The sequence below is a fragment of the Lynx canadensis genome, chromosome B3 (assembly GCF_007474595.2).
Source record: "Lynx canadensis isolate LIC74 chromosome B3, mLynCan4.pri.v2, whole genome shotgun sequence".
NCBI classification, from domain to species: Eukaryota; Metazoa; Chordata; class Mammalia; order Carnivora; family Felidae; genus Lynx; species Lynx canadensis.
Genome location: NC_044308.2, coordinates 73,098,458 through 73,126,397, shown reverse-complemented (window position 1 = coordinate 73,126,397; position 27,940 = coordinate 73,098,458). Strand labels below are relative to the sequence as shown.

Here is a 27,940-nt window from a genome sequence, read left to right as displayed (position 1 = left end):
TTGTCCTCAAGAAAGTCAAACATCTCAGCAGATAACAGACATAAGTCCTTTTCCAGAAGCACGTAGGTGGAATCATGCTTGGTCTCTGCCTGGGAATGCGGACTGACCCTTGTCACCACTGTCCTGTCTCCAGTCAACAGGACTCCCTGCCAGGTCCCAGGTCTTGTGCATGACCACATACAGTACCCATCTTGGCAAATTCACATGTAAGTTATTGTTAGACTTTCAATATATAAGTGTTGTTTCTCTGATAAGACTGGAACTTCTGAGAGCAGGGGCCGTATCTTAAGCTTCTTTTTTTCTTTCTTTCTTTTTTTAAAAGCAGCTGTGGTCCCTAGCTTATTGATGAGACCCAGTGATCATAAACAGTTGAACTGATTTTTACTGTGCATAATTATTGGGACAGGAGGCCAATTATGGAGAGGTTCAAAGCAAAGTATACTCTGGATAAATGTAAGTTGCAAAATCTAAGTACCTAGGCAGGGAAAAATCAAGGAAACTTTTCTAAGACAGACAATAAGGAGGCAGTATAAAATCCAAAACATTTTGAGGTTCATATTGACCCTCAGCAGAGAAGGGGAGCATCTGAATGAACAACTAAGTTACTTGATTCCAAAGGAAACTCAAACATTTACCTCCTGATACCTTGACACTGACTCTCTTTAAAAGGTAAAAAAAAAAAATAATATGGTAGAAAATATATATTCTGAGTTAGCAGCATTGTTATTATCAATAATAACAAAATAGCAGTAGTACTAGTCATAATGATGTTCTATTACAGACCATGCTAAATGCTACATATAAAAATGTAAACCCAGTTTTGGAGATGGGTTTACACATTTCAGGAGTTCTGACTTACTTGGGCTGATCAGAAGTTGGGTGCCAGTTCCAAATATGAGTTTCTGAATGCCTGTGTTCACACTCTGACATAACTCTATACAAAATGGCACCCTGTCACTGAGCCTGAGCCTGGGATTCCTATGTCACACAAAGGTTAGTTACTAAGCATATTCCTGCATCTGTGTGCATGTACCAAAGTGGGAGAAGGCATATAATTTTACTATTTACCCTTCATTTTCCTAAGACCATTGGAAGATGACAAGAAATAAGGAAGAACCCAATAGGAGATCCCACTTTATATACAGTAGATTATATAAAAAAATGTTATGAAAATTCAGGTTGAAAAGGTAGTTCGTATAATTACAGAATTTCAGTTCTTTTTTTTTTTTTTTTTCAGCGTTTATTTTTATTTTTGGGACAGAGAGAGACAGAGCATGAATGGGGGAGGGGCAGAGAGAGAGGAAGACACAGAATCGGAAACAGGCTCCAGGCTCTGAGCCATCAGCCCAGAGCCTGACACGGGGCTCGAACTCACAGACCACGAGATCGTGACCTGGCTGAAGTCGGACGCTTAACTGACTGCGCCACCCAGGCGCCCCTACAGAATTTCAGTTCTATCCAGAACCTAGGGTAGTTTTATCAATCCACACTTGCTAGGTGTGCAGGACGTGTTTCTTGAATTCATGATGCTCATGGATAATAATGTGACACTATCATTGCCAACCTATCTTCTTATTTAAGTAGCAGACAAAACCATGCCCATCCCCTCAAATAAATCAATGAAAATGTATGTCCCTCAGTTGTAATCCCAATCAGATCATTTCATAGAACTTACTTGTTTTGACAAATAGTCTTGTTCCTGGCCCAAAGACAACTTTGGAGCCTATAGTATTTCCCACAGTGATTTGTGCTGTGACAAAATGGGCCATTTCCTTCTCCTTCCATTTTTATACCATAGCTGGGGAGCAGGCCCAGGGTGCCTACTGGAAGGTGCTAATAAAAAGGAACACTTTTTTAATACTCCTGTAGTAAAACCCATTTGTTTTTTTCCTGTGTTGAACATATCTCACACTTCCTACCAGGTTCACCAAACACTAGTCACTATTCTGTGAAATCCAGGCACCAGAATCCCCAGGCTTTAGTCCCAGCCCTACTTCTCACTGACTTTATGAGGTTGGACAATTCAACCAACCTCCCTGGCTCTTAATGTCCTTGTTGTAAAAGTAAAGAGGACAGAATTAGATGATGTCTAAGCTCCCATTCAGAGCTGATGTTCTGTGATTCAGCAATGTCCAAAGTGCCCTTACTGTTACATTTTCTATAACTCACACTTGTGTTGGGCACTTGCCGATCAGTTACACTGGTGACTGGTCTACCTGGGGAAAATATAAGATACAGCCAGGGAAAGGGAGCATCAGGACAGTGGTTACTGGCAGCTCCTCTGTGTCCATGGGGTAAATGCCCCCAGTATCCCTGGTACTTTTTGTCTTTTCATGAAAAGGGGACAAGAATCCTTTGGACTCTTGGGGAATTCAGGTCAAGATCTCCCAAGTCTCCATCTCTAAGTCATGGCAATATTTAAGAATAAAAAGATAAATTCCATGTTTTTCCTTACTCACGGTGATTGGCATTGTCTCTCATTTCTAAGTAAGCCCTGACACAGGGTCTGTGACAGAATGTAGTAGAAAGAGCAAGGCTTTGAGATCAGGCAGACCTTGGTTTGAATCTAGACTTTTCTACTCACTAACACTGGGATCTCAGGCAATTACTTCTTTGAGCCTCAGTTTCCTCTTCTGTAAAATAGGGATACTGCCTCCTGCCCCCTAGAGTTGTTTGAGGATAAACAATACCATGTGTTATGTACCTAACATCGCATCCACACATCATAGGCACAAGGGAGTTACTGTTTCTATGATAAGTTACATTATTGATTAACAATATTATTTTCTCAGGGTTGTAGAATTTATGAAATAGCCATAAGTCTGTGCCCTTGAGTCATATAAACTCTAGAGTGGTATATGAGTGAGGTCCCAGAACCACAGATTTTGAGTGTTTTTCCCCCACTCATCTCACACAGGAGGAGTCTAAGGCACACAGAGGGGCAATGACTTTTTCAATGTTACACCACCAGCTGGGGCCAAGTTGAGAATGCTAGACTGAAACCAGAAGCCCTGGGCTCATTTCTCTGCACTTCACTGACTCTTCTTGAACAATGTTTAGTGTAAAGGGACATAATCTCTGGAGTGAATTTGGTATAGCTTATTTGGGGCATGGATAAAATGACCTTGAACATCCTTCCCCCAGTTCATCTCTGAATCAATGGCATTGGAAGTAGAAAGCATCCATTAGATCATGGCCATGCAATTTTCTGCTCTTCTAGCTTTTCCTCTCGATCAGGCTCCATTTAGCTCACTTGCAGTGCTAAAAACTCTGATATTAGACAGAACTTCTGCCAGCATCATATCTTGGGAAAAGTCTTAATGGTTCACTAAATCCTATCCCAGAGAAAATGTGCTTGTATAGTCTTTGAATACTTTCACTAATTTGTCTGGGTGCCACAGTTCTTAATACATCAGTACTAGATTATAGTTAATTATAAATAAGATACAAATGATGCAAATGACATCTCCTTTTCACCTGTTCACTGACACCAGAATACATTTTGTAGTTACTACTTACTCAGCTCCACCTTCAGCCATGTGCCTGTCCCAAAGGTGAGTTTGTTGTTCCTCCCAGTGAGTCCCACAGTGTCTGATGCCTCACAATAAATTCTGTCACTTCACCTCTTTTCCTGATTTACCCTAATGAGTTAGAAAACACTCAAGATTTCAGATAGCTACTTGACTTATTTGTAGGAGAAAAAAGCATCCCCCTGCCATGGAATAAATTCATACCTCCTGGTGCTAGGGTGGGCAGAGAGGCCATGCAGACCTGCTTCCCCATTTACAGAAGAGAAAACTGAGGCCCAGAGCCAGAGATCTGTCCAAAGTTCCACTGCTAGTTGGTAGTAGAGACCAAACATGGATCTGTTTGATTCTAATCTAGAGTCTTCCCCTCTTCACCACATTCTGGATGTTGTCATTTACTTTATCTCTTCTTCCCCTTGGCCTGGAAACCTTATTTCTTTAGGTGCTTGATTTCCATTAAACAAGCACTTATGAAGCACTTACATTGTAAAAGGACCATATTAGATGCTTCATGGGATATAACAAGAGTCTGCTTTCAAGGATCTTTCAGTTTTAATGGGAAGAGCTTCTCAGTAATGAAAGGTTTCCATAGCTGTATGTGTCACATATTATCCAAGATCCCATAGCTAAATTTGGGATATGGAGGGTAAGAGGAATGGGAGGGATGCCTGGGGAGAAAGTACAGCCAGGCTTCAAACAGGAAGCCAGCCTATTTCCAAAGATACCCAGTTTGTCCTAATTGTCTAGAGTGTTAGTCTCTGCACCATTCTGACCCAGTAAATTGATTCTACTGTTATTTCCAACTCTTCAATTGCCTATTTTCATTTTTAAATGTGTTCCCCATAAAGGCTCAATCTTAAATTCATAGGTTGCCTGATAAAACAAGGAAGATGCATCCATAAGGGTAAAACACACGTAAGTACATGTAGAAGCCTTAAGGTAGGCAAGAGAAAATAAGGGCAGGGTGGGGTCAACATTTACCTGGAGAGACTAGAAGCATGGTCCCTTTACCAAAGATGAGTTTGTTGTATCCTGACATTCACACCATAGCAAACACCCACACAAAAATGGCCTTCCAGTGTTGGGCTTTGCAACCTCTAATCTACTTAGGGAAGGCAAAAGAAAACCATTTATGGAGAACCTATTACATGCCAAGCAGGTTAATAACCATATAGTACATTATCTCATTCAGGCCACAACTGCCTAGATATTATTATTCTTATTTTACAAATAAAGACCAGGTGATCTGAGGCTGAGTAGGTAGAACCATTACCACTATGAAAGACACAAATGGCTTGGGCGCACAAGACATTTTAGCATAGGACAGGTAAATCGTAGAGGAGCTTCAAGAGAAGAATCTTCCTCCTTGTCCCTTTTAGAGGAAGATTATGGCTACTTGGGGTTAATTCTCCTGCTAGAGCCAGATGTCAGAACTCTAGTTAACAGTGATCCCCTAAAACTCCAGCTCATCCTCCATTACACAATCATTTCTTGAGACATGAAGACATTTTGTCCTCTATCTTTCCATTATTCATCTGATATTCTACTCACCAGGCCTGACCAGCAGTCAAGTCCCACTCCCAAAGACCCATGTATAACCTAGGCCCTTCCCACAGTTGTTTCTTAGTCAGCCAAAAACACCCACAAGTCTACACTCTTCTCATACCCCCAACCAAGAGGTAGAACCCTTTCATTTATAACGGGGGTTCCATCTTTGCTTTCTTTTTGTATTCTACACAACACACAGGCCATTTGACACAAATTTGGGCATTTATTGCGCAACACTTAAAATGAAGTCTCTATATACCCACATCTCTGGTTTATCACCATCAAACTCATGATTTTCAACTCTATTTATCCAACAGATAAATCTAGTCCTTTTATTGTTTCCATTACAGTTATCAATTTTTAGATTCCTGCCATAGTGTCTCTCCTAATTTTAACTTCAATCCATCTGAAACTTTATGGAGTGGCATCTAGATCATTATGAGTGACAGCTTCCCATTCCCCTAGTCAACTTTTTTTGCAGACTCAGTGCAGCCTTGTTACTTACTCAAGTCCTGTTCTGCCCACAAAGCCAGGTGTCCTTCTGATTAAAGGACACCCTGTCTGCTTCAGGTCTGGTAAAAAACACCACTTGTCTTCTCTTTAGTTCTTATCTGTTGCGTATCTACTATTTTCCATGGGCCTCACGAGTAATATCTTGCCTTTCTCTTCTATTAAGAAAGAGCACGACTTGGACAGAAGAATACTATTAGAATGTTAAAGGACAGCTGAGGCTATCCTTCTCCCACTTCTTTATTTAAATATTCTGAAAATAGTCAGAAAGGCCTATTATATCCTATCATGTACTCCAAATGTTATAATTGGAGAGGAGATGACATAAGGAAGAAGAAGTGCTTGGGAATTTAGACTTACCTGGGGTGACTTCGAGCTTTGTTCCAGTTCCAAAGGTAACCTTTTGGTTACCCCCAGTAGTCACTGTAATTCAGGCCTTTACAAAAATGGCTTCCTTTCTCCTGCCATTTACATTTGGGTAACATACATGTCACTGTACCTCAGAAGAAGGATCTAATGACTATGGCTATAGATCCACATGAAAATGGCTAGTGTACTAAGAACCTATATATATATCCTACATATGTAATTCCTTGAAAGAATTATACTAGCTGACCTAGCATTTTCTTTTTGTTCTGAAAACAGATGTTATTTTACATGTGTATAGCACTTAATAATTTATAGAATACTTTAAAATACATTATCTTATTTTGGTTTTAAAATTACTTATGAGCTGATGTTAAATATTTTCATTGTACTGATGAAGAAACTGTGGCCCAGATGCACTAATCAAGCCAAGGTTAGAAGAACTGGCTCAGCCAAAGTTTCTGCCTTTTTCTTTGAATCAACTCCTTGGCTGGGCTGTTTCAGTATGTTATTTTTGGTTCATCTCCATGCCTATTTTTCTCCACAGCTAGATCTTTGTATCCTCTATGCCATTATTTTAACATTTCTTGCTACATCAGAATGCACTTAAGTCTGCATAAACCATTAATTTCTTGACACTTGGGCCCTACAAATACTGCAGTAAGTTCAATGGGCCTCAGTAGCCACATTAAGTCTCCTACCTTAGTGACATATTGTCTACTTACTGGGTTTTACTAATAATCGTGTCCCACTGCCAAAGATGAATGTGTTATAAACCACTGCACCGTGCTGCCTGACAATACATGAGCTACCTTGATAATAGATTAATGTGGTTAACATGCCTCTCCCCTCCCTCATGAGAGCTCTGTCTGGGATTCCGCACACCCCCCCCTTTTTTTAAATCACTGGAATAAAGACTATGGAATTAAGTCTGTGAAAGCCTCTTTTCAGGACACAATAGTAGTGATGTAGGGGAAAGCCTGAGAAGAGTTCAAGTGATATTCTCTAGACAGTGCTGACACTCATTTCCTTCAAAATGATTTGCAATTTTTCACCAAGTAATCTCATTTTTTAACAGCCATATTTATCAGCTCTATCCCCATTTTTACTTCAGAACCAACACCTGCTCACAGTCTCATTTTACCAGTGGTTAGCAAATTGGCTCTATCCCTGTAGATAATCTTTCTTTTATCTTTTTAATGTATCTAAAAGTTTTATGAGCATGGAGTGGAACGTGGGATATCGTTGGAGTATTAGGGATGGGGACAGCATCACTTTTTTTATTTTGTTTTAATGGCTTTCATCACTAAACCCCAATACTCATTGAGTTAAAGAATAAAGAGACATTTAGTCCCCTGTGCAATAGAAGACTACACGATAAGCACAAGTTTATAATCAGTAATAACCAGATACTTACTGGAGCTCACTGATAGCATGGTTCCCTTCCCAAAAGTCAACGTACTTGCCCCCTGGTAGGCACAGTGAAATGAGGCCCTACAAATACCTCGAGTACCCATTCACTCTACCTTGTTTATCACTATAAACAATGGAAATCTCGTATTCTGTCCTTACCCTCTGCAAGGAACTCAGTGGGCTTTAGTGTTTGGGTATGCAATAACAAAGCTCTGTTACTTTGTAAGGAGGAGGATAGGTCCTACACTCACTCGATAACTAGTCACTGAACACCTCTGTGTGTAAGGCACTGAACTAGGCATAAGTGATATAGTGGAGGGCCTCTTTGACACCATTCCCGTCTACCACCTGTAGGTTGTCAGTCTAGGGAGTGACACACATAAAAATACACAGATAATATAATGTCAAGTGATGGAAATGCATGAATAAAATCAGGCTGGGCAATGGGATAGAAAACAACCAGGCAGCAGCTGGGTTTGATGGCTTGTTGGATTGACTGGGCAGGAAAAGTCTCTCTGAGGATGTGAGATCCAGGCATGGAGGAATTAATCATCACCTCCATTTACAGATAAGCAAATTGAGGGCTTGAGAGTTAAAGCCTGGATCCAAATCACATAGCATCAACCGTGGATATGGAGGCTTAGATCATGCCTTCTCTCTGCTGAAGTACTAGGTCTAGTTCTACCATGTAAATTCCTGGTTAGAAAAGTTAAAGTGAGACAGGGGTTTTTCCAAAGTGATTTTGGGATGTTATTTGGGTAGTTGGAAGCTGGTACTGGCCATTGAGGGCATCAAGGTCGTGAGAAGACACCAGCCACAAGAGAAGGTGTTGGTATTTCAGAATAGGTTTTTCTGATGAACGGGCTACTAACATGAAGAGGTTTCCTTCATTTCAATTAAGAGAGAGAGAGAGAGAGAGAGAGAGAGAGAGAGAGAGAGAGAGAGAGATATGGGGTGCCTGGGTGGTTCAGTCGATTAAGTGTCCAACTTTGGCTCAGGGCATGATGTCACAGTTTGTGGGTTTAAGCCCTGCATTGGGCTCTATGCTGACAGCTCAGAGCCTGGAGCCTGCTTCAAATTCTGTGTCTCCCTCTCTCCCCTCCACCTCAAAAATCAATAAACATAAAAAAAATTAAAGAGACAGAGAGAGAGAGAGAGAGAGAGAGAGAGAGAGAGAGAGAGAGAGAGAGGCAGTCTCTCCATTCTGGTTTCCTATTAAGTTGGCAAAGAATGCAAACTATTACCTAGCAGAATGAAATCTTACAGTTAGGATGGGGCAGGCACAGAGAATGCTCTACTCCCCAATAAATCCGCATAAACTGAAGATTCCTGGAAGTCCACTGAGACTTCCAAAAAAGCTTGTTACATGGGTGAATACATGTGGTGATACTTACTAAGATCCACCTTTACCACGGTCCCCTTCCCGAACACCAGCTTCTGGGTATTTGAAATACCACAGTGATCTATGTCCTCACAAAAACCAAAGGGTGCTTCACTTTTAAGTGTGGGAATCTTCCCAGGTTCTCTCACTTGGTTGAAACCCAACTCCACACTAAGCCTGTATTTAGGTAAAACCCAAGAAAGGTCTTAAACGCATATACTCTTTGGGATGTTAGGAAACCTCTGAAACCATTTACTACAAGCTCCCCAACTCACACATTTGTCTCTTCAGTGATCTCAGGTTTTTGATAATCTCCAGGGGACAATCCTGCTCAATAATTACCATGTTCTATTTTCTCATAATGGGAAGGGTTCATCCAATATCACAGTTTAACCCTTTCTGTGCCATAGCTGAACTTTGTTAAACCTCAGGGTTACCCTCCAATAGAGTTTTTCATAAAATCTGACTTTTTAAAAATTACGAGTCATCTGACTGCCCACACTTTTCAAAGAGATTTCACATACATACTATCTCATTTGAATCTCACAAAATCCTTTGAGCGAGGCAGAGCTGGAATCATTATCTCCATGTGACAGATGAACTGAGGCTTAGAGAACTTGAATGGTGTTCCCATGGCACAGAGTTGGTGAGTGGTTGAGCTGGGTCCACATTATCTTTTGGCTCCTAGTTGAATGTCTTAATGATTTATTTTGTACACATTCATGTGTTGATCACATCACCTTGCCTTTCAAATATTCCTCCCTTTCTTATTCTCTTCCGCATTGAAAAACACAATATCATCAGCAACAAAAACAATACTTCTCCCCCATCACCCCTCCTCTCCTGCAAAAACCCCAAGCAAACCTCCAGCTCAACTCTTTTTCAGAGCAATGTTTTTTTAATGCTCATATGCTTTCTGTGAGCTGGGAGATAAGAGTTACCAATATTTCAGTTGCATTAATTGGGAAAAATGAGGGCCAGGGGAGATAAATCAGAATGCTAGTTATTGAGGTTGTAGCCTGTACAGACAGCAATATATTGAGCCTTAGAAAACGTGAGTCCTTGCCCTGCTATTGTGTCCATGTTCAAATCACTTAACCACTCTGAATAAAGAGAAGGACACCTTTCCACCGTCCTCTGCTTCTTGAGACAATCAGATAAAAGATGTGAAGAAATAAGAAAAATATACCTTAATCGTTTTCCTTAAGAAAATAGACAAAATATCAACGTAGCAATATCTTTTATCCATAATGAATTTGTATATACATATGTGTTTGTGCATAAGAGCAAGATTAAACATTTTTAAGGCAAATTTGGGACAGATTACTTTGGGCTGACATAGCACATTAACGGCTGGGTTCTGGCTTCACTGCTAGAAACAGAATTGTGGCTCAAGTGCCAGTAGTCACTTGGTTTGACTAACACCCTAGTTTCTCCTCCAAAAATTAGCTTGTTTCCTGCAGTGTTGGTCACATGGTGATTTGAGGCCATCAAAACCCAAAGGGACCAAGGGACTCTGTAGATACTTGACCAAGGACATTTCCTACAGCCTTGACAAAGTGGGGGGGGGATGTGGTATTTAGGATAATCCTGTTTGCTATTGCTGTACCCACATTATAGAGCTGGAATGCCTGGAAGTGGGCACATATTTGGGTCTAACCCAATCATATATTTATTTATTTCTCTGCTTTGGCTGCTTGGACCTAGATCTATGAGTGAAGTTAATAGCTCTCAACCATAGCTTCCTTCAGGGGTCCGTTTGACCATTTTTAACCCACAGAGAAACCTGAGAACAGGAAGCCCCCTAAGCCCTGGAAACCTTCCAGGCCATTCATGCTTCCAGGGTGGAAATGCTGATAAACACAATCACACACAGGCATGCACCATTAGGGTCTCTATACTCAATTTAGTGCCGAAGGAAGATGCCAAAGGGAGGAAGGATACATTAGTGGGTCCACCTAGGCTCTCTGAGTTGCTCTGCACTATGGATCAGCTTTACTTTTCTTGGTCTAAGTTCCCAGACTTCCTCTAGCTATTCTAGAGCCTCCACTGGTGAGGCTAGTATTAAGGAAGGGGGTAAGGAGCCTTCTTGGGGAAAGTTTACAGAATACAATGGAGAAGTCATTCTTGATAAGAAAGGAGTATAACAGTTGATGGCACTTCTAACAGTGAGATGACCAAGAACTACAGGACTCAACAAAAATAAACCTTGTAAATCTATCCTCCAACTTGGCATGCCCATTCTGGGCCGAGGGCCAAATCTTTCCCCAAGCATTGGGTATAAAACCAGAGTGTATGTTGCAAGAAGCCTCACGCACTCTAGTGGGATTGCCCTTCTCTTTTGCCTTTGGTGGGGATGAACACAGTCTCCTTTTAGATTCTCAAGTTCCTAAAAGGGACCCTAAGTCATCTTGACCTTCCTTTTGCCTCCCCATCCCAGTCTACCTAGCAAGAAGGGTCCTCCAGGAGGGGCAGTACACATGTTCCCTTAGTTTAAGGGAATTCATTCATTTCCCTTTCAGTTTCTGCACAGTGATGTTTCTCTAGAGTCAAAAACAACCCACTCACCAGGCCGTACAGTTAGCTGAGTTCCTTTTCCAAAGTACAGCTTCCCTAAGGTTGAGCCTCTATCGACACAGTGCTGGCCCCCTTTACATGAACCTGGTGCTGATGTTCCCCAACCACTGTCTCTCCTGCCCTGGGGATAGGGTTGAAAATCCACCTCCATCCTCTTTAAATGGCTTTAAGTGTTTTTCTTGTGCAGCCAGCAGTCTTAGCTGGACAGTCAGTCCTCATAGGCTCTCTCAGGGGACAAACGGTCTATGGTAACAATAGCCTTCCCACCTGCAGAGGCCCCTCCCGTCAGAAAGCAATTACACGTCCTTTTGAGAGGGTTGAAATTGGAAGGAACTTTGCTTCCCTGGCCCTATTTCCCAGTATAAAAGACTGCTCACTTACTTGGATTGACATTATGTTTGGATCCCTTTCCAAAGCTGAACTCGTGAAAACTTTGATAGACTAGATCTGCCCTCTGCAAAATCACCTCATTTCCCTCATTCAACCTCTGGTCCTCCTGCCAGGCATTTCTCTTTTCTCCTCTTTCTTTTTCCCTTCCAGATACCCCCTTTTATTTTCCCATTTACTGCACTGGGAAATCATGCCCCACCATCTACTAGGCTTAAAAAATCCCAAATAGCCTTTACTTCATGAATAATTTGGTGACCGATTTCTTCAGCTATCAAAATAATAAAAATAGAGGGAACAGGCCTGGGCTCTCACCTTTTCATCCTCTAGGCTTGAATCCTGGGATGTTAGCACTTACGAGTTGAAAGGGAGCACAGAGGTGATTCAGCCCATAGCTAAAATGGTATAGACATCCCTTCTCTAACATCCAGTGCTTACTAGCCTTAAGGACCCAGAGTGAGGATCTCCAAGGAAGAAGAGCTCTGAATTTCCCAAGCAGCCTTTCCACAGCATGGCAGTTCTCCTGGTTCAAAAAGATTCTACCAGAGGCTGAGATACATCTCCTCACAACCACTGGTTTTGTTTTTGCCTTTGTACTAACCCCTTCCTCGTCTACATGGCAGTTCTTCAAATATTTGAAAAGAGATATCTCATCTTAATAGAGTACAGTGACATCCTCTCTCACTCTTTCTTCAGGGACCTGAGACCATTTCAGATAGTTAGCTTGATTTTTAGCTGACCGTGAAGCCCTTGCCCTCAACAAATTTATCGTGGTGAAGGTGTACCTGATGGGGAGAGCCATTTCTGGGGTCGAAGAGGAGGTGAGGGAGACGAGTGAAGTAGAAATCTTAGTATCCTAATGCAAACTGGGAAAGCTTTTTGGGAACATAGCTACTGACCATTGAGTTTCCCAGGTGAAACTGCCCATAACCGTAGCCACCATTTTATTTAAAAACGATTCTGACCCTTTCCTTCTTACTTACTTGCTCTTACAGTTACTGTGGTTCCTGCTCCAAAAACGTAGTTGTAGCCACTAGTGCCACAGTGCTAGGTCTATCTACACTAACCTCATCAAGACTGTGGGCTGCGGCAGGCAGGCTGCCTCCGGGCCTACCTTTACGCCCCTATGTAAGAAGCCCTTGGTAACTATTCTAACCTCTTGCTTTGGCTTTTACTTTCACAGAGTTTCCTCATTTGTGAAGAAAGCAGGGGATGCTAATATCCATCCTGGGGGATTGTTCAGAAGGCAATATGAGTTCAAGTAGGAGATGCACTTTATACAGTACTTTATACAGCACACAGCAAGCATTCAGTAAGAGTTCGTCAGGAAGATCAAGATTAATTCTTTTCATCTTAGAAGATGCATATAATTTTAGTTTGTCACATCTTCTCTCTGAAACCTGGAACGTTCATAGGTACTTTAAATTATATCCTAAGGCTCCTTTGTCAACTAGTAAAAAATTGCCAGCAGTTAAACTTTGGGAATTTTTCATATATAGGATGCCATCCCAAGAGTAGGGTCGGCAGTTTTAGAATGTTTACTGAATCATAGGACTTGCTTACTATGTTTTATATCTGTTTAAGAGACATATGAACAAGAAATGATAAATTGTTATGGGGGGGGGAACCCAAAACACAAAATAAAATAAGTCAAAACAAATACAAACTGGTAAGAAGAATTTAGGATAATATGTTGGTGACTTTCACTTATAGACAATTATAACTTACTTGGCTTTACGCTGAGCTTGGTTCCAGATCCAAAGTAAAATATGTTAGAGTTGTACACCGTGTTTACTATCATTACAAAAAGTCTGGGACTTCCTAAAAGGGAGGTGGTTAAACAGAGGAGACCAACCAAGGTAGGTCAAGCCTCACTCAACCCCACCAACTTCTTGCTATTTTCCTAGAAAATTCAAGAACCAAAGTGAGGAATGAGCCAAGAAGACACATTCATTATCAGAGACAGGCAAGATAAGGGCAACTGATTTTCTCCAGTGGTTTTATCGATTTCTTTTCTTTAGTTTTCTGCTTGGGTTCATTCTTATGTCTTCTGTGCTCCATACACACAATATTTGCAACAAGGACACTGCCAGTAAATGCTTTTTACCTTTTTCTTTTCCTAATTATAAATGAAAATTCTCCTCAGGTGGACTGGACTGTGAGAAAAATCCTTACTCTCTGCCTTTAGTTCCAGGGCTATCTGGAAGCTTCTCTCCCTGGGTCTGTACCTGGATCTGTGTGCTTGACAACTTGAGCTGGGCTACTTTTAATGATATCTTAAACCACACCAGCTGGTTTGCTGTAGTCTGTATCATCCACCAAGATCCCTGTGTCCTATCTGTGAGAGTACCTACATTACATAACCAAATGTACTTTAACATCCACATCGACACTCTCCTTCCAGCCCCCACAATGAAACCGTACATTTTGGCTTTTGTGTGTGTGTGTGTGTGTGTGTGTGTGTGTGTGTGTATGCTTTCTGCCTGCATGTTCTCTTTAGCAAAGAAGAAGAAAAGAGGCCTCAGTGCTGGCTGTCATTTGCAAGTCTAGATGAAACATTATTTATGAGCAAAATATTTTGCTGACAATAAGAACAGAAAGGGAAGCTCAGTGCCAACAGTTAGACGCCCACACAGTTTGGATTTAAACAAATCTCAACAAATGAACACAGTTATGAGAAATAAAATAGAGGTGACTTCAGTCTAAGCCAAGTAATTATAATACTTAGGCAGTTTTGGAGGGCAAGGGGTTTACTTGTTCTCACTTGTAGAAATGATAAGCAGTGTGTTACGGGAACACTTTGCTGGAAGGGTACCAGAGAGCTATAGAAAGAGAGCTTCATTTAAATATCTTAAATAGGCATGTTTGTGTTTAGCAGTAGAAATAAGCTAGAATAGGCTAGAAATATGGCTGGCTAACTAGACTTGGTTTAAGATAGTTAGTTCCTGGTAAAACCATCTTGTAGCATTCGGTCTGGCTCAAATGGAAATGTTATGAGACACAGAGACTCCCTTTATGGAATCTGTTCCTATTATTCAGCATTCTTCTAAGTTAGGATAGCTTCTTCTCCACTCATTTTTCATCAACTCCCCTTCCAAACTTAGCAAAAAGCCTTCTCTTTCTCTTTGGTCTTTGATAAATACTTCTCTTCTTACATTACCCTTTTGGGCATGTGCTGTTGGTGTCTCTCCACCAGCCTCAACCCCAGGCCCATTAACTTACATGTATGTACAATAGACATTAATAGATTAATAGATCAGTGCAAATAGCATTTGATTGTGGAGGCCTACCAGGTACAACAGTCAACTGGGTCCCAGATCCAAAGGTCAGTTGCCAGCCTGAACCTGAAGAAACACTGTGATATGCCCAACAACAAAAACCAGATCAAAAGGCTAGGCTGGCAGTGCAAAGAGTTGGCAACTACTTTATGGGTTAGGCCTCACATCATTGCCAGACTATTGTCTGTCCACAAATCATAAATAAACCTGTCTTTATAATCTCCCTTTCTTTTAGGGAATCTTTGCTTTCCACTCTCTACTACAGAGTTCTAAGTGTCAAACATAAGCTTTCAACATATATGTAGAGTGAGTGGTCTCTGATTTCAGATGTTAAACCAGGGTTCACATCTTTTCATCTAAGAAGACTCACAAAGCCCAGGACAGAGACAATTTATCCTCCACTCTGGGCATCACTGGGTTGTGCAACTAGGGAACTGCTCAAATCCTTGCGTCCTCCTTAGACTCAGTCTACAGGATCTAAATGAGGTACGGAGCTGCAATTATCTGGTTAGTTTGGCTGCTAGTTTGATATTGCTAAAATAATTTTACAATGATTAAATTATCAGGGGAAATTTCTAGTTTTCCACTTTACTTTTGGATCATTTCTTTTCTCCTGGCTAAAGTGGGACCTATATTGATCTAGCTGCCAAAAGTCTTCAAAAATGGGACAAAAATAAATTTTAATATTTTCTAAAGTAGTGAGGATGGCACGAAAGGGTCGTGCCCAGGAGGGATCAGAATACAGATTGTCACATTCGAAGGAACAAATGAGATCCACCTCCAGAAGGTAACTTCCCTGAGGGCAATATCACATTGAGTTTGTTCCCTAATGGGTCCCTGGTCTGAGCATCAAGCCTGGCAGAGAGTAGATGAACAAAAATATTTGTCAGATGAGTCCTGTGGACTCCTCAAACATCAGGCCAGGTAAATTAATGGTTGAGACAAGCTCAGAAAACTGGAGATTTAAGTTTTAGTTCCAGCTCAGGCACAGATAGGCTGTAAGACCATCATAAATTACCTGGTAAATTAGCTGGTAAATGAAGCTATGAGATCATGATCAGTCTCTTCCCCAGGCCTTAGTTCCATCATAAATGGAGACAATCAAAAGGGATGATTTTAAGGGTTCTTTCTGCTCCATGAGGCTATGTCATACAAATTTTTGGCCTAAAGTTTCAGAAACAAGAAGCATCCCCTTGTACTTATGAGTAAACTTTTTTTTTAAAGTGATTTTCAGGGGCGCCTGGGTGGCTCAGTCAGTTAAGCTTCTGACTCTTGATTTCAGCTCAGGTCATGATCTCATGGTTCGTGGAACCCTGAGTCGGTTTCTGCACTGACAGCATGGAGCCTGCTTGGGGTTCTCTCTCTTCCTCTCTTTCTCTGCCCCTGCCTTGTTCTTGCTCTCGCTCTCTCAAAATAAATAAATAAACATTAAAAAAAAAAAGGTGATTTTCAGACTCTGGGAGAGGCTAGTCACAGTTATTTTGGTCAATGATAATTACTTGCAAGTTTCCTTCCATAAATGGACATAATCTTACTTAGCTGAAAAGAATGGTGCCTTAGAGGCTTGTTAAAGAATTAGAAATCTTGTCACTGATGACTGTGCAAATCCAGGGCTACAGGGCCTAGCCAGTACCCCAAGAATCAGTCACACCCCTTTACTCTCACCACATATATTCTGGGAGAGATACCCAGGGCTCCCCTACATGCCCATTTCACACCAAGACATCAGGTCCTAGCCAGGGGTACTTTTGTCCTCCTTCTATTTGATGCTCATTCACCCTTTCTAAACATTCTTCATATAGTGTATAATTGGGGCTAAATCAGCTCCTAATCCACAGACATTCCTTAATCCAGGGGTACACTTTTATACTTACTGGGCTTCACAGATAACTCAGTGCCTTGTCCGAAGATAAGCTTTCCTCCCTGGTTATAATTCACACTGTGTTACATATCCTGTCAAAAACATATCCAATCTTCCTGAACACATTTCTAATCCTCTTCCTCCAAACCCACAGCAGATCTCTTCTCACACCATAGCATGAATTGTGGCTATACTTATTGTAACTTTTTTTCTTATAAGGGGAATAAAGTACTTACACAGGGGACTGATAGAGAATAATGAGAATTCCTATTTATCCGAAAATGTTTCTATCCAAACGGATTTCTCGTGTTTGCTTAATGGCTCTGGGTATTGCTGCTCAGGGAAATGGCTTCCTTTCAAATATGTTTCTTGTGGTCTCAGCTAGAAATACTTGGCACACAGGGGTTAAAAAATTAAGGGCAGGTGAGACTCTGGGGAATCAGGTGTACCCGCAGTGACCACAACCTGGGTCCCTGCTCCAAAATTCAATTTCCACCAGCCATCAGTTGTCACACTGGTGACAAACACTTCTACAAAATGGCTTCCCCCGAGAAGACAGCTGGTAAATGAAGACAAACTGCTCATGGGGAAACAATCTTGCTACAAAATGAGGTAACTGCATGATATGAGATATAAGCTTTTCCCTCCCTTCTCTTCTAATTTCTCTTCTTTCAAGACGCCAAGGATGATGTGTGCCAAGAGCTGTACTTCCCAGGCAGCAGGGCCAGAGAGCAGCGCCTCTGGGGTTAACAAAGCCTTGGCCCTCGCTCTAGACTCTTTAGTGACCCCAGTCCTCGGTACCACTGGAGTGCAGGTGACAACTGATCACCACTGCTACTCTCACCTTTAAATTATCTGGTGATTTGAATTCATGAGTCTCCTAGAAAAGCAGTTGTAGGATGTCTGAGCTTGGAGCCTCTTGGAACTATATCCGTCACTGGCATCTACTAGCCTCGGTTTGTAAGTTTACAAAATAGGAATAACTCTACTGAAATCTCTGAGGAAGACTTGCCGTCAGATGGGGTTACTTATTGGAAGTTTGAGAGAGCAGGCAGACCCCAGGCCTAGATTCCTGGTGGGGTCCTGCTGGGTTTCTTCCCCTCTACCCCTCCCAGATCCCCTTCAAGGATGAGAGGCTGAAGAAGATGACTGACCCTTGGTCTGCTCAACCCCTTTAATATTCTTCTGACTCAAGGAGGCCCCCATAGAAAAGAAATCAGGTCTTCCCTTTGGAGATAATAGTATTCAGTGCACAATTCAAATTACATGCCACTTACTTGGCTTGACAAGCAGCCTTGTCCCCTTCCCAAAGATAAAGGAGAAGCCTTGTCCTTGTACACAGTGATTAGCTCAGCATCAAAAACCTGCCAACTCAGCGTTCCCCCACACCGAGCCCTCCTGAGGAGGGAAACCTCCAGTGCACTTGCTCGGGTGTCATTCACACACACCTGTGATTTTCCTCCCTGAATAAGCGATCCCTCCCCCTCATTATCCCTTTCTACCTCCCTCTCCATCCCTGCACCTGAGGTCAAGATGGACCCAGGCCTCGAGACGCTCGGGCTCATTCCATCTCATTTCCCTCCCATCTAGTGGTACTTACAGGGCAGCACAGACAAGCTGGTTCCCTGACCGAAGATCAAACCCTGGCCATAGTTATTCCCACAGTGCCTCTGGGCTCTGCAAAAACCCCCTAGAGCTCCCCTGACTTCATCTCAACAGCACAAGTGACCCAGGACCCAGAACCTGTGTTTCTAGCTTTAGGATGAAAAAGCCAACCTGTTTGTCCTGTCCAGTCCCGGGAACAAAGGGGGTTTGGGACACACCGAGCAAAGGTTCCAAAACCTAACCCAACAACCCTGGTGTCCTGAAGGGTGCAGCTCTGCGTTAATGAGCCAGAGTTTTTTTTCACAGAGAGAGACTCCAGGGTCTGGAAGAGGCTTAAAGAGGTTCTCTCATTTCTCCTCCTGCCTCAAGGCAGAGTTGTGCTTCAATCACCCCTGATAGGAGGGTGTCTATCTCCTTTCAGAAACCCTCTAGAGAAAGTGCTCTGGCAACTACTCCTGACAGCTCATTTTCACTGTTCAAAAACCTATTAGGAAGGTTTTACCACTAAGTTCGCTCCCTTCTTCTTGCAGTCTTAGCTGTGTCCTGTGGGCTGCGTCCTGATGGGGCTGGAGAACACAGCCCCTCCAGCTCTTGTCCAGAGCCTCCGTTCCCAGACTGACATATGGGAGGCAATTCCACTTGCCCTTTAACCTCTTTTCTTCCATAGGCACTGCCCCTGTTTGCCTCTACAGAGACTTTACTGATTCTCAATCTCTGGGTCTGAGAGTTTCATTCAGGGGCTATTTTCAGGCACCATATTTCACCATGAGCTTCACCACCCAGAGGAGCAGAAGGACAATTTGGGGGACAAGTTGCTCTTTTCTATGAAGCTTCCAGCCTCTCTCTGTCCCTGTCCCTCCATAGGGGAAGCCTATGTCTTGGGGCATTCTGGAGGTAGTCACACTGGGGTCAGCGTGGTGGGAGGCTGTGTAAGGTTTCAGCTACTGTGAGTGCATCCCTGTGAGTGGCCTCAGGAGCTCCAACCACACAGCTCTCTGCAGATACCTCTCCCCTGCCTCTGACACTTGGCTGATTTTGTATTTAAATGAGCGAGGATTCTTTCTATTTCCGCTTAGATACTTTCAAATCCCAGGTGAAGAATTTCATAGAGCAGGCTGACATTCTCCACCCTCCCCCCACCAATGCCGGCTCTTCTCCTGATGCATGACAGAGTCTTGACAGAAGAGCCCAAGGGGCAAAACAAAAGTTCCACTGTGTGTTGGGGATGATGTTTATCATTATTATTAATAGCTAGGGTTTAATGAGCTCCTTTTATGTTTTGGGCACTATGCTAAATACTTTAGCTGTGTCATTTTATCTGATCCTTACAGTAACTCAACAGAGTGGGTATTTGTTTTTATCCTTATTTTATGGATGGGGAAATTGAGGCTCAGAGAGGTTAGGTAGTTTGCCCAAGGTCACACAGCTGAGCAAAGTCTGGGAGCCAGGACTTGAATTTAGGTTTTTCTATCTCTAAAGCTCATTCTATGTCACCTAATCCATAAACACTTGTGTTTAAAATGTCCCAAGGGAACAATGGCATCTCAGGGATGCTGTAGAAGTAGACTCAGCGTTGAGTCTCACTTTCTATAACAGAAATTTTGTTCCCAGATGAGATGCCCAAAGTTCTAATGGTTCTTTTTAGAGATTTAAACTGCAGTGGCGGGTGGTGTGGTGGTGGGTGGGGGTGGTCAAAAAAATACTTTCTGACAGCAAACATTGCTAAATTTCAGAATTGATTACAGAGAGGCACTGAGGAATTTCCTGCCCTAGACCATCCCTGGAGGGCCAGGGAGCACACAGGGAAGCCTAGTTAGGGGTGGTATGGCATTGTGTCCCTCTGGAAGTCCTTCCTGACATTCTCATTGGCTCAGTGGTTGTTTATATCTCTATTTCTTTGAAAATGTTGTATATGCTCCTGAGAACCCCTCACTATGAGCTGTAGTAACAGATTGTGTGTGCATGTGTGTGTGTGTGTGTGTGTGTGTGTGCACGCGCGCGCATCTCATTTTAAAGCAGAGAAGGAAACCAACTCTCTTTGGCCTGGGGAAAGAGCATTAATAAAGAGCCCAAGCAGATGCACAGGATTAAAGTATTTTTCAAACTAATGATTTGATTGATTGCCCCTAAAGGCCCAGCCAAAGAAGAATACAACTTACTTGGCTTCACAGTGAGCGTGGTCCCGTCCCCAAAGGTTAATTTGCCTGCGTTGGTGTTACACAGTGTTCAGTGCTATTGCAATAACCTTGACTGGGGCCTCTAGGAAGACAGGTGGAGGTGGAGGAGGCAAGCAGGAAAACAAAATCTAAAATGACTGCCCATGGCCAAAACAATCTTCTTGTAATTAGGTTAGAACGTGGAATGAATACTAATAACTCGCAACTTCCTAGCCCGATTGTATTTGCCATAATCTTCCTTGAAAGAATGGGCCTTGGCGGGAGCACCTCTTGGGAAATTCACTCAAAGTGGCTACTGCTAGTCTCCTGGGATCCTGTCTTGTTTGTTATTCCTGCAGGTCTTTTGTCTATTTTCATCCAATTCCTGCCTTTTTTCTCCCTACTTTCCGTGGACCTTCCTTCTCATGGAGGTTCACATAATTTCTCAGGGAGAGACTCCATGGATAGTAAAAGCTAAAGCACAATGCTGTAGGGAATATATGCATTAATAACCTTGTTTTCCAGCTGGTATCACGAACCACCAACACAAGCCAAGCAAAAAAAACACCACCTGTGTTTTGACAGCTTCCGCGTGATGGAAGACAGCCTTCTTGGGAAGAATAATTAGCCAGAAAGAAGAACTTACTTGGTGTGACCATGAGCTTGGTGCCTTTCTCGAATGTGAGTTGGTAACTCCCAACCCTAGAGTCTACCCAGAGTTTCCTTTCTTTGCAAAATCCCTGCAGATGCTGAGAAAATGAAATCACTCACAGCACAAGGAGCAGTGCTGACAGAAGCTCAGACTGTCACAGTAACCAGATGACAGGCAGAAGAGCTGTGACAGAGGCTGGCCATGGGGTGGACCATCCCTTGGAGTCCTAGAGACATGGCTGGCTTTCAGAGGCCATCCAGTTCTTCCTCCCATCTTCTGCCAAGGTGTTCTCTGACCAAAGACCTATCCAGTCTTTAAGAGCTCCTGGGAAGGTGGTTCTCCTTTGCCAACAGCTTTTGCATTCAAGAAACTGTGCCTTATCTAATTGAAATCTGCAAACTGCAGCCCGAGTTCTTTGTGTCTCTAGCCTCCCTCCTTGAAGGAAATTTCGCGTCAACAGACTCTAAACAGAAACTCATCACGACGTACCACACTAGTCCCAGTGGTTGTTTCTGGGGAGCAAACTGATACTGAAGGAAATGGGTCAAGGTGAATATTGGCTTTATCTGTAATTTGAATTGTTTTTACCATGAGACATCTTCATGTATTTCTTAGACAAATTTAAAATTAATAACAACATTAAATATTTTAAATGGCTCTTGGATCTCACACAAGCCTTCCTATGTGCCTCAGGCCAAGGAGTCTCCACTTTTCTTTCCTAAGGTTTTGGTCTCCTGGGATCGGAGGAGGGAACTGGGCCAGGATGTGGGGTCAGAGCAAGCCGGAGGCACTGAGGCTGGGCTGCGCTATATGCCCATGATTGTCTGCTGGGCTTTTGAATCCTGCCATTGTAACCTGTTTAACTTCCTGCTCAGAACTAGCTTCCCAGCTCTTAACAGACCTTTGTTTGGGGGCAAAGCATTCCTGGGAACATTGAAAAATCATTAAGGGAAGAAGCCATGCAGATCAAAATTAGAGATAGCCAGGGACACTTACTTGCAATCACAGAAAGTCTTGTGCCCTTTCCAAAGATAAGCGTGTTTCCTGAATCCCCACAGTGATTGCCTCTATAACAAAAACTCTGAATGTCTGGCCCAAGTTTTTCGGGATGTTTCCTCTTGTTAATCTTTTTCCCAGATAAAAATCTTCCCACTTAACAATAGTTTTTGTTTTCCCTTGCTTGTCTTTGCCTCCTTCTCCCTGATCCTCTACAAAATGTGGTATAATTAAGATGCCTCTAGCTTTGACCGTCTACTGTCTGTAAGAGTTTCTGTACATGGAGCCGTGGCCCAAGAATGCATTTCTGAACCACCTGCAAACTTCCATTTTATTGTTAGCCTGTGAAAAATGTTCTGAAGGAAACTCCTATCTCTGGCCTCATACTGAACTCTTTGCTGTGCTAGAACTAAAAAGGAGTGCCTCCTTTTTCTACATGAAGGAAAGGATTTGGAAAATGGCACACAGGGAGAAGGCTTGACACAAGATGTTGCTCTTGGCTGACATACCATCTTTGTTGCCTCTGGCATTTAAATAGGTCTTTACAAAGTTATCTCCCACCCATCCCTGGAACAAGGGAAATGAGAAGGCATGGGGCATCAGAGCCAGGAATCTTAGCAGAGGCCAAATGGGAAAAAGTGGGTCTTTTATGAACAAGTGGAAGGAGAGGGTCATAGGTAGGCTGTGGTTACTTCCAAAACCACTTAGGTTGGAGCCAGAAATCATACTGGGTTTAGCAGTGTGTTCAAATAAAGTCCACTGGGGACAAGCCTGGGGGGAGACCTGAAGATAGACTCTGGGCAAAGTTTCACAATTTTGTACTCTTGATAATATATAAACAATGAAAAAGATAATTGATAGGTAAGCAGCAAAACACTGACAGCAACTTTCCCAGCCCTAGAGAGGAAAGAATCGGCACTTGGCTGAGCTGTGGAAGGACCAAGGACTGAGTCTCTGTGAGAGCAGAAGGGCCCAGGACCTAGATGCTCCCTACATGTCTTAGAGCCTGAGAAACTTTCCGTGCCTGACACCAAACAACTTTGAACTCTGTGAGATTTAATATCAGAAAATTACAAGAGCAGCACTTACTGAGGAGAACATGAAGTTGAGTCCCCTTTCCAAAGATGATTTTTTCAGAATTTGTTCACACTGTGATTGGGGCCACAACAAAAACTCTTGGTGACACTTTTCAGGAAAGCACCCCTTAATGGATATTTCATCTTCCTGGGACTTAACAGATCCCCACACTATCTCCTCCTACTGTAATGAACAGGCTTCATTATCTCTTCAGCCATCTTTCTCTGTATCTCCTCGTCATTTTGCCTGAATTTTATGCTGCTCATTGCAAATGTGCAGAGAGGAAATTGGATGACCTCATTTAACACTGAGGGCAAATTACCAAAGCAACCAATTCAGCAGAGTCCTTTGCGATATCAAACACAATTCTATTATGGCAGTCAAAAAAAATGGCTGGGCAACAACCATGGGGCTAGAAATTCACCCTTCAGAGCCCAAAGAAAGATGGGGGCAGGTCGGGGCCATGTCAGCCACACATCTGATTTTCCACCTGAGGATAGAACTGCATTACAGAGCCCTCCCCTCACCTTTGGCTCTGTTAGAGTGGCCATGTCACCAAACCCTGCCAAGAACACGTTTGCTGCACTCACTAGAGCCCTGAGCCAGCAGGAAGTAGTGGGGATTATTCATTTTGGCCCAGAGGGATCCTAGTCTCTTGGGAAATGTTCTCCTTTCACTGTCCACAGATACAGTCTCTCAGCACTAAGAGATGGACACCTAGTGCCATTACCACCAGCCCTGATGCGGTCCTTGTTTGACTCATAAAGAACCAAGCCCCACTGTCTCCTCCTCATTGTCTACCTGACCCCCAAATGCTGTTTATTGCAGTCATTTAAAAAGATTAACATGGGATGGTCATGTTTACTAGATTTAAACAAACTTATGGAGCAATGTAGCTTGTTTCCTGGTCTTTCGGCATTTCCCACAGCTAAACCATTCACAAATAGGCTATCCTATTTTAAAGCTCCTTATGTTGGTCATTTCATAGTCTCAATTATAACCCAGTCAGTCAACTTGACAATACATGCCTCTTAACATGAACTTTTTGACTGACATTTGGACGGGCCCTATTGTCTCCAAAATGGTGCTGTGGAGGAACTAACACCTTGGGTGCAACCCCCAGGAATGCTAGCCTCCTGAATTCCTTATTTCCATCCTCCCCAGTGGGGTATGTGTAAAGTTTTTACTCCCTACGGAGAAATTGATCGTTAAACAAAAATCTAGCCATCACACCTGCCATTTTATTTTAGTCTGAATTTCCTTTCAGGTGTTTATAAAGCCATCTGGGACCATCAATTTATCTCTGAATTGTTTTAATCCCCCATTGCATTTGAATAGTAGAGCTATGTTTTTAGCGAAATTTGACACGTATGGGACTAGATGTGGACATTTGTCAAAACAGGAAACTGTGTGGGTTTCGTACTGGATCTATTAAAATAAATACATATGCAGGCATGAGAGACAAAGAAGGTACCTTATACATATTAGTAGAATTTAAAATGAGATGGATTCTCATTTTTAATAGAATGAAAGACAAGTTTGTTTGGTGGGCAAGATCACAGCAAACACACAAATCATTGCAGAACGTAGTTTAAGAACCACTGTGGCTGTAAATAACTCAGGGCCCCAATTTCTCTTCGGAAGAAGGAGAGCTAAGCTACCACATTAAAGGCAATTTGGGGAGGTCTCATTTTGCATCTATTTGTCGTTATTGCTCTATTCTCAACAATCATGAATGTTTCATGCATTTGCAAAAGTCATCTTTCAAAAGGTACATTTGTCTACATATTAAATTAAATCTTCACTAACTTCACAGGATTTATTTGTTTGGTCAAATATAAATAGAACATGGCCACTTACTGGGCTTTACCACCAGCTGGGTTCCGGCTCCAAAGAAGAGTCTGTCATTGTTATTCCCACAACATTTCCTCCCTTTACTGAATCCCCTAGTAAAACCCCACCAGACACATGGTGTGGTGGTGAGGGGGCAGTTGGACTCCCTGTGATTTTTTTTTTTTTCCTGTGTCTCTGGAAATTGGCCTTTTAGAGTAGGAAGAAAAAAATTGGTTGTGCTACATAAAGCAAAACATTTTTATTTTAAAAGACCAAACTTATGAGCTTTTCAGAACTTTTTGCATTTGTAGGTTTAACTCTGCCAAAGCTGAATCAGATAATTTGTCAACTCTTGCTGTCAAATGTGTGAGCTCAGCCTTAGACACACAGGTCTGTAGAGATGATGCAGTCCTATTCTACAGGGATGTTTCCCAGCAACAGAGCCATCTAAACTCACATCCAGACTCCCACCAAACTCTGCAGTCCTGTCCCCTATTCATTGGTCAAGTTATTTCAAAGCTTTCTTCCTGTGTGATAGTGTCTATGTGGTAGCCAAAGAAAATATTTCACCAGGGAGGAGTAATAAAACGTAAACAGTCCTATCATTTCCCAAAGAAGTTCCACCGTGAACTCATGATATCTTAGACAGACAAGGGCAGGGAGTTAGGATGCACCATCTCCTGCACATTTAGAAAGTCAAGTCCTGAAACAAATGGAAGAAGTGAACATTTTTGTTATAAGAATGGTTGTATCCTAAAGGCAGGCGTAAGAGCTCACAAGAGCCCCTTTATCACAAAGCTGAGCATTGGTTGGGTGGTAATATACATCAGGTATTGAAGAAAAGACATAGGGTGAGCCTCTAAGACAGTGGTACCAGGTCTTGGTTAAAAGTAGAGCTTGAGTGTCAGAACTGTACACTCTGAGAGAGGAGACTCGATCTCATCTCTGACATGACTGTGACTTGCTGATTCTTCAGATTTGGAGAGAAAGAATTCAAACCTGAATTTTTGACCCCTCAGCCTGGGAGCAGTAGGTGTCCAGAATGAACCAAAAGGACTCATTGTAGGGGAAAATGAAAGGGGAGACAAACGTAGGAAAATCAGGAAGATGCTACAAGGGTTACAGTTTTAAAACTGAGTTAACCTACTCTAAGCCTCCTCTCTGTCCTCCTCCAGCTCTGGGTCAGTTCCGCCCGACTTCTTAGCAATCTCCCCCCTGTAGCTCTGCAGCCTTGTTTGGAAGAACAAGACAAAGAAGAGATGGCTGGTAGGAGAAGGTGCTTGGACCAGCTGACACACAATTGTACAAACAGGTTAGCAGAGGCTGTCTCTCCCCAGGTAAAGGTACGACCAGAGCAGATATGTGGCCTGGAAATTGAATTCACGGAGCAGAAAGCCTGCAGCATTTAGATAGGAACAACATTGCCACAGAAGTTTTTCTTCCTAGGATTTATCTCAACCTTCGTACTGTTTCCCCTTCTTGGCTGTAGCATGGTAGGAAAGGGATGACCGTGGGGGTACCAGGGCAGCCCCGGCCCTCCTTCTCACCAGAGTGGCCATTACTGGCCACTTGCCATGGACACAGAACCCCACTACTCACGCACTTGGCTTGACAGAAAGTGCAGTTCCGGTCCCAAAGATGAGCTTGTTTCCAGCACCCCCATAATTCACACAGCCCTTCAGAGCCTTACAATAACCCGCAGGAAGGGGCATGGTGGGATGGGGTGATGATGGGCCTAGTCTTTCTAGGCTAAGCACGTCTCTGTCCCACCACTGCAAAGGCCAACTTGCCAGGTATCCCTTCAGCCTCCATATTTCCTTGACCTGCCCTGATACTGCTTGTTAAGTTCCATCCTTGTGGGACTTGCACTAAGGCCCAGAACCCGAGGTGATGCACCAGCAAGTGACTGGAAGTTTTGCAGGCATCCAAAGACGGGAGCCAGAGGGAGTGATGTGGGGAAAGCTGCAGACACCCAAGACAGGAGCCAGAGGCAATGATGTGGGGAAAGCTGCAGACACACTACTTTTCACCCATTGGTCTTTGACTGTGGACCTTTCTCTTTTCTTTGAATTTGCTCTTCCAGTGGAATGAAGCCGGTTCTATCCTTGGGAAAGAAGTCTAACTGTATCAGGGGGAATTAGATACTCCCCAACAAGTCAGCTCTGCTCTCGTACAGGGCTAGTTAAGTATTATTCATTCTGGAAGCAACTAGACCAAACAAGAGAGCTGGTGGCTGACATTTCCTCTCACTGGGAGTGAAAACCCCATTTGGGTTGAGTGCATTGTCTCCAGCAAGCCAGATTGTTCTTAAAAATATAATTTGCATGCTATGCTTCCTGTATTATTCAACTCATGTCTCCTCTCCCTTACAGGCACCTGAGACTTACCTGGCTTTATAATTAGCTTGGTCCCAGAGCCCCAGATCAACCGATAGTTGCTATCCACACAGACACAAAAACCTTAACAAAAACCTTCACTGTCCTTCCGGGGAGCCTATTAGAGATAAATCCCAGATAAAAAGTCCAGAGCAAAGCACATAAAACAATGTAGGAATATTGACTACTGAAGATTATTTGCTCATTTAATTATATTTGATTCCCTTGCCCATTACAGATTCCACACACAGATGGTGAAATTGAATGACTAAACATCCAAAGTCAATCTAGGTCTCTCTGCATATAAGAGAAGCATAATTCATAAAGTTTTCAGATCGGCGAAGTTGAACTTGCTTCGCCTTCCCCAATATTTTAAATAAAAATGCAAAAGAGAGGAA

At 42.7% G+C, this 27,940-nt stretch overlaps 1 long non-coding RNA gene and 1 gene segment (V, D, J or C); both read right to left on the bottom strand.

The window, feature by feature from the left end:
- The window catches only part of LOC115516202, a 59,563-nt gene that overhangs the window by 18,633 nt on the left and 12,990 nt on the right, over window positions 1–27,940 (bottom strand).
- LOC116738156 lies at window positions 842–26,842 on the bottom strand. Its single transcript, XR_004343799.1, has 3 exons — window positions 26,771–26,842; window positions 12,597–12,600; window positions 842–854 (listed from the first exon to the last, which is right to left on the bottom strand). It is a non-coding gene; the product is annotated as an uncharacterized LOC116738156 (long non-coding RNA).